The following is a 13,410-nucleotide window of genomic DNA, read 5'->3' as shown; positions in this document are numbered from 1 at the left end:
CGTTTAACACCATCTTGTTGAACTCGGTTTGAAGCATTTTAAGGTGTTCCCTCAAATGCCTCTGAATTTTTATGATGACATCAATATCACCAGTGTCCATCTCTTGTTAAAAAATCTATAAGAATATTTTTATGAGATTTAATTATCACAATATAAAAAATATAATTCTGACATAATTCTTGTCATCTTAATAATCTAGCTTTTTCAGGTTTAGATTCTATTATATTCCTTAAGAAAGCTTTCACCTGTGTATTATCAACTTTTAAAGTGAATTTCTTTGCGAGTAAGAATAATGGCCATTTTTCAAAAACTCTTTTTACTGCATATAATTCCTTTTCGTTGATATGCCATCTTATGGCTTCTGCATCCGAGAAAAGACCAATGCAATATCTGCATGGCTGTTCTCCTTCTGGTGTGAGCTTGGTTAATACTGCCGCCCACCAATGATCACTAGAATCTGTATACAATACCAGATCATCTTCATCCTGAGGAATAGCCATTTTCGGAAGATTCTTACAAACCTCCTTTAGTTGACTAAGTCCCTGTGTGTTCTTTTGTCCATATAAATTTGAATTTTTTTCAATAATGAATTGAACACTTTCCTATATTTTGCTAGATTTTTAATAAACATCCTAGCGAAATTAACAAATCCCAAAAAGCTTTGATGTTGTTTCTTTTCTTTTTGTTCGTTTGGAAAATTTTGCACTTTTTCTATTATATGATCTTGCAAACTTATTTCAGACTCATCGATTTCTATTCCTATAAATTCAATCTTTCTTGTGGCAATGACTGCTTTCTTTTCTGATAGAACCAGTCCTTCATTTTTACAAACATCAGAGAAAATCTCTAGATGCTTAATATGTTCTTCCATATTTTTAGATGCGATCAACACATGGTCAATATAGACAAACATATATTTCAAATAATCTTTAAATAGATTATCCATTTTTCACTGAAATATTTTTGGTGAATTAACCAATCCCATTGGTAATACCTCCCAGATATAGTGTCCTTGTGGTGAAGAGAAAGATGTGAATTTATTGCTTTATTTCTGCATTCGAATCTGATAAAAACCAGACTTACAATCAAACTTTGATAATATCTTTGCATTGCGTATGCAACTAATTAGATGTTCTCTGCTATATATGAAATACCCATCAAACTCCATTATCTTATTAATCTCCCGATAATTAATAACCAGTCTGGGTTTGCTCTTTTTTATTTCACCATGATTTCTCACCAGGAATCCTGGGCTGCTGTATGGTGAAATTCCTACTTTGATCAAACGAAGGTCCAAATGTTCCTTGATTATAATTTGCATATCCCTTTGATCAATTATGTTCATTGGGATAGGCTTGCAATGGACAAATTCATACTCTTTGCTTTCCTTAATTTTAAGACAAGCTCTGAGTTGATTTCTTTTCCACCATGCCAAGGGATCTACATTGTAATTTTATTTAATCCTTTTCTTCACATCTTCTAAAGATACCTTAAATTCAAACTCTACCTCATTTTTATGTAGAGCTATCTTGAGACAATCTATTTCTTCTAGTTGAAGCTCTTTACCTGCTCTTAGTTGGAGCATTGTTTATCAAAACCGTCAAGAATCCTTCATTTTTTGGTTCAGAAGTTTTCCTTCACAACCACGCTTTTTGCGAAACTGGATTGGCAATTTTCTGTTAAATGTCTCTCTTAGTCCCTGGACTATGATTTTGTGATCACAAGGTGTTGTAAACACTAATCTTCTAGTCTCATTTTCTTGCGTATAGGACTTAAACATTTGTAGGAAATTGTTTCCTAGAAAAATGTCAGCTCCTGTATCATGAAAATAAATTAGGTGGTTTTTTTTACTTTATACCAAGGTGTTTGTCCAGCACCTGTCAATTACGATTTCAGTCATCTTATTCCCTTTGCATAAGATTAAGATTCTTCTAGAAAAATATCTTCCAGCAATCTTTGGTAATTCTTATTCCAAATTATTTGGAAAAAACTCCTCTTTGTTGTATAGATTCCAGCCCCTGAATCAATATAAGCAGCGAAATATTCTGCCTTGTAATGTTCGTATAACATTCATACTGTAATATATATCGAGAATGGGCTTGAGGTCATTGGATTTTCCACATCCTATCGTCTGCCATAAACTCCATTACATACTCTAGACATTTCCAAGGTTTATATTCCTCGAGAAACTCTAGTCCAAGAATCAATCGATCTGGTTCTTTCCCTGGAATTCCTTTGATATGAACTTCCAATTCTCCGATATTGATCGTTCCTTTGTAAGTTCTTATCATAGGTTGTTCTAAATAGTATATGGTATTACAAGGAAATTGATTCATTTGTTTCGTAATATCAAATACTATTTCTACTTCCTTCCACCCTTCTGGGCATCTAAGCTTTCCTATTGTGGAAAAGCTTTTTGGATCCTGTTGAGTTTCTTGGATATGTTTTTTTCCCCACCTGTAACTTGTAATTCTATTCCCTTGAAAATATAGTCTTCTTGATTCCAATCTAAGACTTTGATTCCTCTGTAGAAGCGGTTTGTCTTGTATTTGGATATATGTTTCCTGTATTAAAAGAAAATCAACTCTTTATGGATAAATTGCCTGAGCAACTTTTCCAAATATTTCAGGTACTTCAATGAACTCATTTCTAATAAACAATTCAGAATGATATATATTAGATAGAGGATATGAAATCTGATAAGTAATAGAATATGGCCTATTACCTTCTTTCATCAGTCTTTTTTCTTTGAAATTATGATGTAATTTCAAGATTCGACTGAAATCTCGATCTGCTAAGTTTTAGGCAATTCTAGGATAAATTACTCCTACAATCTCTCCTGCGCAGAGATTTCCTGAGATAGTTCCTAGTACTGAATCTTGAAGGTTCCCCATTCTTTTATCGCATATAGCAATATCAATTGGTGAATCTATTCCTTCTTTGAAAGTAGCTTTTATCATAATTTGGATTGCTCCAATATAAATCCAGGACATGTTACGTGCTACTCATATCTTGAGTTTTTGTAATTCCTCCTTAATTTCTTCAGAAGGAATTAGCTGCATCTCCATTCAATTTCCTGTAAGTTCCATAGAAATTGCGTCATTTCCCTTCTAGAAACTTTATAGATTAGATGATGTTTTCTGTTTCTTAGGTCAAGACTTCCTAAAAACTTTCCTACCTATCCTGCAGATGATCCTTGATATCTCTGTAGACTAGGATTTTCTCTCATATTTCTTTGAACTATGTTATGGAGATATTGTTGTCTGGCTAAAGAAACCAGATAAATCTTCATGTGTCTCGTGTCGAAACATCTCGTCTTCAGTCAGATTCTGATTCAGTTCCATCAAATTCTTCCTGACTTAAAACTTCTTCTTCTTCATTTATACTTTCTTCTGAGGCGATATCCTCAAACTGGTATACTTGAATAAGATCCTTGTAATAAACTGCTTCTTCAATATCCGGGGTTGGATCGAATCATTTTATTCCTCATTTTTAATTTTCTGGACAATTGGTCAAAATATGACCTCTTGATCCATATGTCCAGCAATTACAATCCTTAAAACTTTCATTAGCTCGATCGATCGAGTATTAGCTCTTCTGAAAGTTTTCTTTGTAGGTGTTCTTTCTGTGCTTCGAGATGTACTCGATACTTGAGATGATATCCTACTTCTTGATGGCCCACTTCTTTGTCCAGATTTGTAAGATCTGGATTTCTGTCGAGACCATACTATTCTTGGTTTCCAAGAACTTCTTCCACTTCTAGCGTAAGGATGAGATCTAAAATTCTTACTTTTATGCCTTTGTGGTTTACTTTCAATGATGGTTGGAAGATTATATTCTTTACGACTAAGGATGAGATCTAAAATTCTTACTTTTATGCCTTTGTGGTTTACTTTCAATGATGGTTGGAAGATTATATTCTTTACGACACAAAGGAGTTCTGTAATTGATACCCCTTAATCATTTGTAATTCTTTTGTAATGTTGTCATATGACACCATTCTGCCAATTTTCCTTTTAGAAAATAGGTTCTTCGTGCCAACGTATCTGGATTGTCTGGGACATATTCCCTTATAAGCATTTCTCTCCAGGGACTTGGCATTTTGGCGAAGAAAAGCTGCATGGCTATATTTTCTTCGATCCTTGAATTCCATCTATATTTAGTGAATAACATAATATATTCATCCACTAAACATATATCATGTAATTCAAGTCTATACAGAGCTTGAGTATATTTGTTCCTCTTCTCTGTATCATGACTGTTAAAATAGTCTACCCCTATAAACTGAGCTTTAAATAGGGTAGCCATTTTTTCAGCTATTTCAATAAGAGATTCTCCAGCTAGAACTGACTCTTTAGTTTCTAATGAACTCATTTCCCAAACAATTTTAACTGATCCCATAAGACTCATTTCTAAAAGTTTAAAGAATCCTTCTTTGTTGAGATCATGTTTTCTTGCAGCAATTCTCATAGCAGATGTCCAGTCATCTATGAGATCTTCTATGTTTTTGAAATCTAGTACATCAATGTTAAGTATAACCCCATAAGGATGTATAGGTTGTAAAACAGTTTTCCCATAGGGTGTTTGGTGCAAGGAATTTGGACTTCTCATTGTCCTTGTTCCCGGTGGGTGTGATTCTCCACCAGTATGGAAATTGGGTTGCGATTATCTCATATTTATATTCTGAGATCTCACATTTTTTCCCGGTGGTTCCTGAGAAGATGACCAGGTTATAGAAGGTTGTTCACCTCCCGTTGTGTTAATCTTCAGATCTACGACCTTGAGATTTCAAATGATTCAAAGAGTTGTTGTAAATCCTCGAGACCAATCCTTTCTAAAGTTGTAATCAGATTAATTTTTTTTCTGAGAGAAATTTAATTAGATTGATCATTTTCTCTTCTTCAGTCAAAGATTTTGGCACTAATTTGGCCTTCCCTTGTTGGTGTAACAAGGGTTCAGTACCAAATGATGGTGATAACCTTCTTTCTGAAGTTCTCTTACTAGAGCTGGGTTGTTGTTCTAGGACTTGAATTCTTGTTCGAATATCCTTTAATATTCCAAGAATTTCTTCTTGGTTTTTAAGGATTTTCTCGAAATTTTGTGGTACATAATACAACATATTGCCATAATTCAGTACAATTTTTTGAATTTCTCTAAGATCTCCAGAGAGTTTAGAGGAATCCGGTACAATTTATAAGAACCTGTTATTTTGAATCATAAGTTTACCTTAGGATTCTGATAAGTTCCTTCTTGATATCTAACCTTGGTTAGATCTTCCTGTTTCAAATATTTCAAAGTTCTGGAATAAATCCTGTAAATAAATAATCTCGAACCTGGGTTCGGATTCATGCAATTTGAAAAAATTATCCTCCTCAATCATTTAACTACTTCATAATAATAAATTCGTATTTTGGTATAATTTTATCTCGGCTCTGATACCATTTTCGGCCCGAAAATCAACTATTTGAACTTTTCACATTTAAGTATAAATAAGGGTATTTTTGTCTTTTTAAACTCTTTTTAGGTAGTGGAACCAAAGTTTTTAGCGTGGGTATTAAATTTAAAGTTTAGTTTGGTTTGAGTATTTTTTCACAATTTACCCTTAAAATATAGCCTATTAAGTCTTGATAAAATGTGATATTGGTTTATGTAATATGGAAATATTCATGATAAATAATTTTTAAAAACCTTGCACACAAAGTAAAATAAGATTGATGCATAATATTCTCAAAATATATGTATTGATTCGAGAACCATGATTGGCATGCAATAAAAACATTTCATTAACTTAATTAACCCAATTTAATTAACTAAATGAATGATTAGTATTAAAATAAATAATTTTTATCCTTATTAAAGAGCATGCATTCGGTTGGAATAAAAGGAATGAGAAGAGGACCGAAGCTTTGAGAAGAAAAGAAAAGAAAAGAAAAATTCGATCGGCTATTCTTGCTCTCAAAAGCGTTTAAACCAATTTGTTTTCTTGATCTCAAATACAAAAAATTTACTATAGTTTCTAATGCAAGTTAAAAGAGGAACAAATATTTCAGTCGTGGACCTGATTCGGAGATAGAAGAAAGTTCGTAGGGAAATTCGATAAGAGCTATGTCCGCTAATACCAGAATAGTTGGAGTCGAGTGAATTAATTCACTAAAGCTATAACTTCTAACATCTTATGAATATTTATGTTTAATTAAAACCATACGAGTGTCTAAATATTTTGATAGTCAAAATAAAGAAAAAATTAAACTTCCGCTGCGATTTAGACACGAGAAAAAACGAGATCCCAACAGATGACACTAACAATATAATTTGCAAAATCAATGTACCAAGGCAGTGCAAAAACTTGAAACAAATTCTCATCGACAAATTTCTCATTATTCTAATCTACATCTGTATCTATATCATGCTCATAGGTTAATTTTTCTATCCTAGATAAATTATCAGCCACTACATATTCTATACCCTTTTTATATCTAATATCCATTTTATATACTTTCAACAACAAAATCCATCTAATCAAACGAGGTTTAGCATTTTTCTTTGCCAAAGGTATTTAAGTGCAAAATGATAAGTGTAAACAATAACTTTAGCCAAAAAAGGTAAGAATCAAATTTATCAAATGAAAACAATTGTAGCTAGAAACTCTTTCTCAGTGGTAGCATAATTCTATTGCGCCTCATTCAAAGTACGACTAGCATAGTAAATGATGTGAAGTTCTTTATTCTTCCTTTGGCCAAGAATCGTACCTATCACTATGTCACTAGCATATCACATGATTTCGAATGGAAGCTCAAAGTCTGTTGCTACCAAAATGTTACTGTGATCAGCTTCTTTTTTATCGTTTCGAATGTGTGCGCACAACGAGAAATAAAATTGGATGGTGCATCTTTAGCTAAAAAACTAAATAGGGGCTTAATTATAAAACTTAGAAAAATCTTTAGAAATGATTCTACGATGAAAACCAGTATGTCCTTTAAAAACTCCAAACTCCCTTCACTGATACTTGTGGATGTAATTATTTTATCACATGAATTTTTGCTTGGTCAGCTTCAATATATTTTTGGGATATTTTATGTCCCAAGACTATATCTTCCTGAACCATAACGTGACATTTTTCTCAATTAAGAACCAAATTAGTCTCCTTAGACCTTGTCAAAACAAGATCCATATTATTCTAACACACATAAAAAGGTGCACCAAATACCGAGAAATCATCCATCAAAATTTCTAAAACATCCTCTATCATATCATGAAAAATAGACATAATGAATCGTTGAAAAGTTACATGTGCATTACATAAACTGAAAAGAATTCTCCTAATGAAAATGTGCTATAAGGACAAGTTAATGTGATATTCTCTTGGTCCTTAGGTACAATTTCTATCTGATTATACCCATAATAAACATCCAAAAAACAATAAAAATCATATCTTGCATGCTTTTCTACTATTTGATCAATAGAGGGAAGATGAAAGTGGTCCTTACGTGTAGCATCAATCAATCTCCTATAATCTATACACAATCTCCATCTAGTGATTGTCCTAGTACGAATCAGTTGGTTAGTTACATTAGGAACAATAGACATACCTTTCTTCTTTGGCACACATCAGACTGGACTTGCCCACAAACTATAAGAGAGGATAGATAATACTTGCGTCCAATATCTTGATGACTTAAGCTTTTATCATTTCTTGCATCTTTGGATTGAGGAGTATTTGTTCTTGAACCAAGAGATTTTATTTTTCCTTTACCAAAATTTTATGCATGCAAATCAAAGCATTAATCCCTTGATGTCTACTATCTGTTAGAGCAGATGCCCTGTAAGCCAACTGTTGGCTAGGGATTTTATTGACTCAGTTGTAATAAACAATCTTTATTTTAATATAATTCATTATTTCATGGTTTGTTATTTCTTTATCTGTATACTCATGTGAACAACATAGATAAATACCTTGATTATACTTTAATACAAATGAATCGTAATACAATGTTGAAACTCATTTGTAAACACTGTATGATCTAAATTCGTTCCTAGTCGATTCATCCGCCTAAAACATGGATAAAGATCGCTTGAGTTTGAGACTAGCATATGTGATGTTGTGTACCGCGTTTCTTGGTAAGGGCATAGAGATGTCCAAACATGCAGATGGGTAGTCATATGATGATTATGTCGAACAACCAGCCCTCGGAATTTCCAAGTGGTTATCATTCATCGAGAGGATAAGTATGTGGTTATGATTGTACACCATTAGTCCTTACGACTCGGGACAACATTGAGGCTCTATATGCTAGGGCTGTGCTTTGACTTTTTTACCGACTCCAGGAGAGTCATCAGGTGGCGAGATTGGGTACAATTGCGACACATGTAGGAGCCAATGCATTGTAGTTGGGAATCCACCGCTCACCTACGGGTATGGATATCCTATGTGATATGATGAAATAATAGTGCATTGAATCTCTGGCCAGAGTATGAAATGTACGTTCGAGAAGGAGTTCTCGAATGGTACATGCGATGCCATTCGATCGAAATATATGAGATGAAGGGACCGTACTGTACGTTAATAATAATCGACTTGTTCTTGTAGGCACTATTAATGATACCTAGGTAATCATAGGGCGATGCTAATAGACGCTCTTACCATGATTCAATGGGTTTAATTAGAAATATGATTTCTGACATTCTAATGATCAATTGTTGATACATAGAATGTGACAAATTAGGGTAAGCCGAAATAAAGGATTATGTCCTGTATCACAATGAGTTGTGAACCCACGGCTAGCTGTATCCCTGAACCATTGAGGGTCACACAAGCACTGGATCATTTGTTCCCGTAGAGAGAAAATAAATTCAAGGAGTTGAATTTATATTATGTTATAGTAAATTCAAGGATTTGAAATTATGACAATTAAATTTTGAGAAAAAATATTCATGGAGTTGAATTTATGAGATAGTAAATTCAAGAAGTTGAATTTATGAAATTTGGAGATAATAAATTCAAGGAGTTAAGTTTATAAAATTTGAGGATTTAATTTATTAAACTCAAAAGTTGAGTTTATTAAATATTAAATTTAATATAGTAGAAAATATGTTTAATGGGCTTGTAGGAGTACAAGTCAAATATACTAAATAATTAAAGTTCTTAATAGACTTTGATTAATTAATTAAATTAGTTGGACTAGTCCAATTAATTAATCAAATCCGTTAATGTTAATTATGATTATTAGGTCATGGCTTGATTAAAAATAGTGGAAAAAGCCATAACCCTAGCCACCAAGCAAGCCTCCACTCCCCTCCATATTTTCGAAAAATCCCTTTCCCAAAGCCTCAAAATTTTCCGCCATTCACTTTGCAAAAGGAGATTGTGCCGCCTCTCGAATTTTGATCTTCTATGTTGAAACTTCTTTCAAATACTCTATTGCTATTTGGAAGAGGAACAAACTATCTAGTCGTGGACTTGATAGGATGATTAAATAAATGAGATTTGAAGAAGGTTTGTAGGGAATTCATCAAGAGTTATTTATCTCCGCTAACCCCGGAATAGTTGGAGCCGTGTGAATCTTTTACCAAAGGTATAAAAGTTAAACTCCCTATGAATGTATAATCATAAAGACCATACGAGTGCTAAAAAATATCTTGAATGTCAAGATCTAAAAAATTTTAAACTTCCTCTGTTTTGGGCATGAGAAAACCGAGATCCGACGGTGGTATCAGAGCCAGTCTTTTCTAAATCGTATGGTTTTTTGATATTGAAGAATTTGTTTCTAACCACGCAAGAAATTTTTCTCAGAAAATTGTAGCACCATAAAAATTTTTATTTTCATCAGAAAAAAATTTCGGATCTGTTCCGGGCATACCTACACGCGTAGGGCTACGTGCGCAGCGCCCTACGCACAGTTGGGCGCGCCACGCGCACCTGTGCATGCCTTGCGTGCACAGGACTCCTGTCACTGTCCGAAACGTTCGGGCCTCTTCCTGGGAGTGTCTCGGGAACCGTGCTGGATAATGGGCTTGAATTGTTTGGGCCTAAGGTGCGATTTTATGATTTTTCAAAACTATAGGTTTATGAAAATTAGTTCAATTTTTTTTAGAAAAATTAATTTTTGGAAAATTAATAATTTTCTTGTAAAATAAATTATTAGAATATGATTTTAATTATTTATTGTGAAAATGAGTTTTACAAGAAATCAATTATTATTGAATTAATTGAAAATTAAATAAAGGTGTTTATTTAATTTATTAAATTTTTTAATAATTGTGGTGATTAGTAATAAAATTATTAGATACATGATTTATCAATTAATTACATTTTTTTAACTAAATTGATGTTAATATTTGATATTAAATGCATGAAGATGATCGAGAGCCTTGACCAATGTGTTAAGTGTATGTTAGGATATTTAACTGTTTTATTCATTCCGTTAATATTTAATATTATCAAAGCGGGCCTGGTTTATGGCCCGTTCCCATTCCATGAGATGTATCTCTTATGTGCCATGAATATTTAAATGTAAATATTAGAAATAGTGGGAGATCAAGACTGGAAGATGGTGGGCCCGATGCACAAGATGAAGACATGTAAAATATCGGAAGCACTTGTAATAGTTGCATTTGCATCCCTGCATTCACCTGTGTTTTGGGCCTAAATCCATGTCAGGCTCATATGGATCTAATAGTGTTGGCGACCGATCATCCTTATTTATTGTTGAATGTCATATTATGATATATATGTTATATATAGTAGTATGCATGTATGTATATTATTAAATAACATAGTTGCATGAATCTGGCAAACATACAAACTCGTGGCACGCGATTTTAAATTAAAATGATGAGACAATTTTAAAATTAAAATCCCTCATTTTGAATAAGATTCAAAATTTTTATCAAATCGAAAAATTAAAAATTAAAAGAGTTTAATTTTTTCCTTGCCTTCCATCAATCGTAGTTGCATGTTGATCGCTACCCGCAGACAGTGTATGGATCATATTATTGGAGAGGCCTGGATGACGGAAAGTTTTGACTTCCACCGGACATATGATGTGAATTGAGTGGAACTCCCATGACTTCGCTCATATTATTGGGGGAACTCGTGGCGAACGTCCACTACAATTCAATATTGATGGGTCGGTTTGACACATGAAAATAAACGGCGTCATATTATTGGGTCCTTATTAAACGTGAGGCGAAACACGCGGAGGTTGCATAGGGATGCAATTGGAATGGTGAGACATGGTGAGACCATGATCTTCAAGCTAAGAGATAAATGTTGGCTTCTATGTCGAATGAACTTCAGAGAAGATTCGAGGAGGCGGTGAATGCTGCTGACATTCACCTTCATTTGAAAGAATTATATTCGGTACAAACTCGTTCAGAGAGACATGCTACTGTGAAAGAACTCATGACTACACACTTGAGAGACGAGGCTTCGGTCCATGGGCATGGTGTTAGGATGATTGGGCTCATCGAAAAGTTGGTGGGACTTGACGTGGTTGTTCCTAGTGAGCTCTCGACTGATATTCTCTTGATGTCTTTGCCTGCCTCGTTCGATGGATTTGTGGTTAATTTTAATATGAACAAGCTTGAGGCCACCCTTGAAGAGTTGGTCAAAATGCTTACTAATTATGAGGCCACAATGAAAAAGGAAAAGCCTGTTCTTCTAGTGGGTTCTTCGTCTGGTACGAAAAAGGAGCCCCAAATAAAGGCAAGAAGCGTTCTGCCCCTCTGAAGAAGAACAAGCCCAACAAGAAACCAACTCCGGGGCCAACAAAGCCTGACAAGTCAGAACAAGTCTGTTTCCACTACAACAAGCCTGAACATTTTGGAGGCGTAATTGCATGGAGTATCTTGCCCAGAAGCGTTCTGGCCATGATATGTTTTATATTGAAGTTAATATTTCTATTAATTCCTTTTCTTGGGTATTGGATATCGGATGTGGTTTTCATCTATGCAATGATTTGTAGGTGATAGGAAGAAGCAAGAGGCTTAGAGATGGTGAGACATTTCTAAGACTAGGAAATTGAGCGAGGGTTGCTGCCACTGTCATTGGAGACGTTACTTTAATTTTGGACAATGATTTTAAGTTATTTTTGAGAGACTTTTTATATGTTCTCGAATTGGTTAAAAACATTACTTCTATTTCTATGTTTAATAGGGATGATTATTCTTGTGTTTTTGATAAAGGTGTTTGCAATTTATACAAGAATATGAATGTTTGATTGGAACCAGCGAATTAACAAAAGATCTATATAACTTAAAATTAAAATATATTCCGTTAAGCAATATCCAAGCGCATACGAAAAGAACAAAAAACAAAAGAAAAATTAAAGATCCAAATCCCGCACAAATATGACACGCTAGAGTAGGTCATATTTCCCAAAGAAGGATGCACAAGCTAGTGGGAGAAGGCATGTTTCACTTGTCAGACATAAATTCTCTACCTACTTGTGAATCCTATCTAAAAGGAAAAATGACAAAGACTCCATTCAATGTAAACGTGGAACGTTCGCATGGTCTACTGGATTTGATCCACAGGAACATTTGTGGTCCGCTAAGCGTTAGCACAAAATTTGGGCATTCCTACTTCATTACCATTACTGATGACCATTCGAGGTATGGGTACGTTTATTTGATGAAACACAAATCTGAAGCATTTGAAAAGTTCAAAGAATTCAGATATGAAGTAGAAACCAGCTAGAAAGAAGTATTAAGGCACTTCGATCTGATCGAGGTGGAGAATACTTGTGTGCTTAATTTTGGGTTATCTAAAAGAGAATGATATTCTCTCACAGTGGACTCAACCAGCAACACCACAATTGGATGGTATTTCTGAACGTCAAAATAGAACCTTGATGGACATGGTTCGATCCATGATGTGATTCACTGAATTGCCTACATCGTTTTGGAGCTTTGCGCTTGAAACTGTGAAAATGTTGTTGAATAATGTCCATACTAAAGCAGTGGATAAAACATCATATGAGATATGGATGGGAAAAACTCCCAAATATTCTTACATGAGAATAAGAGGATGTCCTGCTTACGTGAAGCAGACAGTGGAAGACAAATTGGATAGTAGATCCACTTTGTGCTACTTTGTAGGATATCCAAAGAATTCTGTTGGATATTATTTCTATCATCCCAATGAAGCAAAAAGTGTTTGTTTCAAGAAATACCACCTTTTTGGAAAATGAATTTCTATTAGATAGAAAATGCAAGTTGATAGAACTTGAAGAAATTCAAGATACTCCCTCAACTATAGAAGTTGAACCCTATCCCCAACAACAAGTAGTTGAAGTACAAGCTCGTAGAAGGTCTGATTGGGTTATTAGACCACCTGCAAGATATACGCTTCTTCATAAACAAAGCCATGATGAGGTTTGTGTTGGATGTGATCCAATGAATTTCAAAGAA

General features: G+C 34.1%; 1 pseudogene; it reads left to right on the top strand.

The window, feature by feature from the left end:
• The window catches only part of LOC142548314 (uncharacterized), a 39,738-nt pseudogene extending 27,715 nt beyond the window's left edge, over positions 1–12,023 (top strand).
• Positions 12,024–13,410: the final 1,387 nt, after the last annotated feature.

Source organism: Primulina tabacum, chromosome 6, assembly GCF_025594145.1.
Source record: "Primulina tabacum isolate GXHZ01 chromosome 6, ASM2559414v2, whole genome shotgun sequence".
Classification (NCBI taxonomy): Eukaryota; Viridiplantae; Streptophyta; class Magnoliopsida; order Lamiales; family Gesneriaceae; genus Primulina; species Primulina tabacum.
This window is presented reverse-complemented; position numbering and strand designations above follow the sequence as displayed.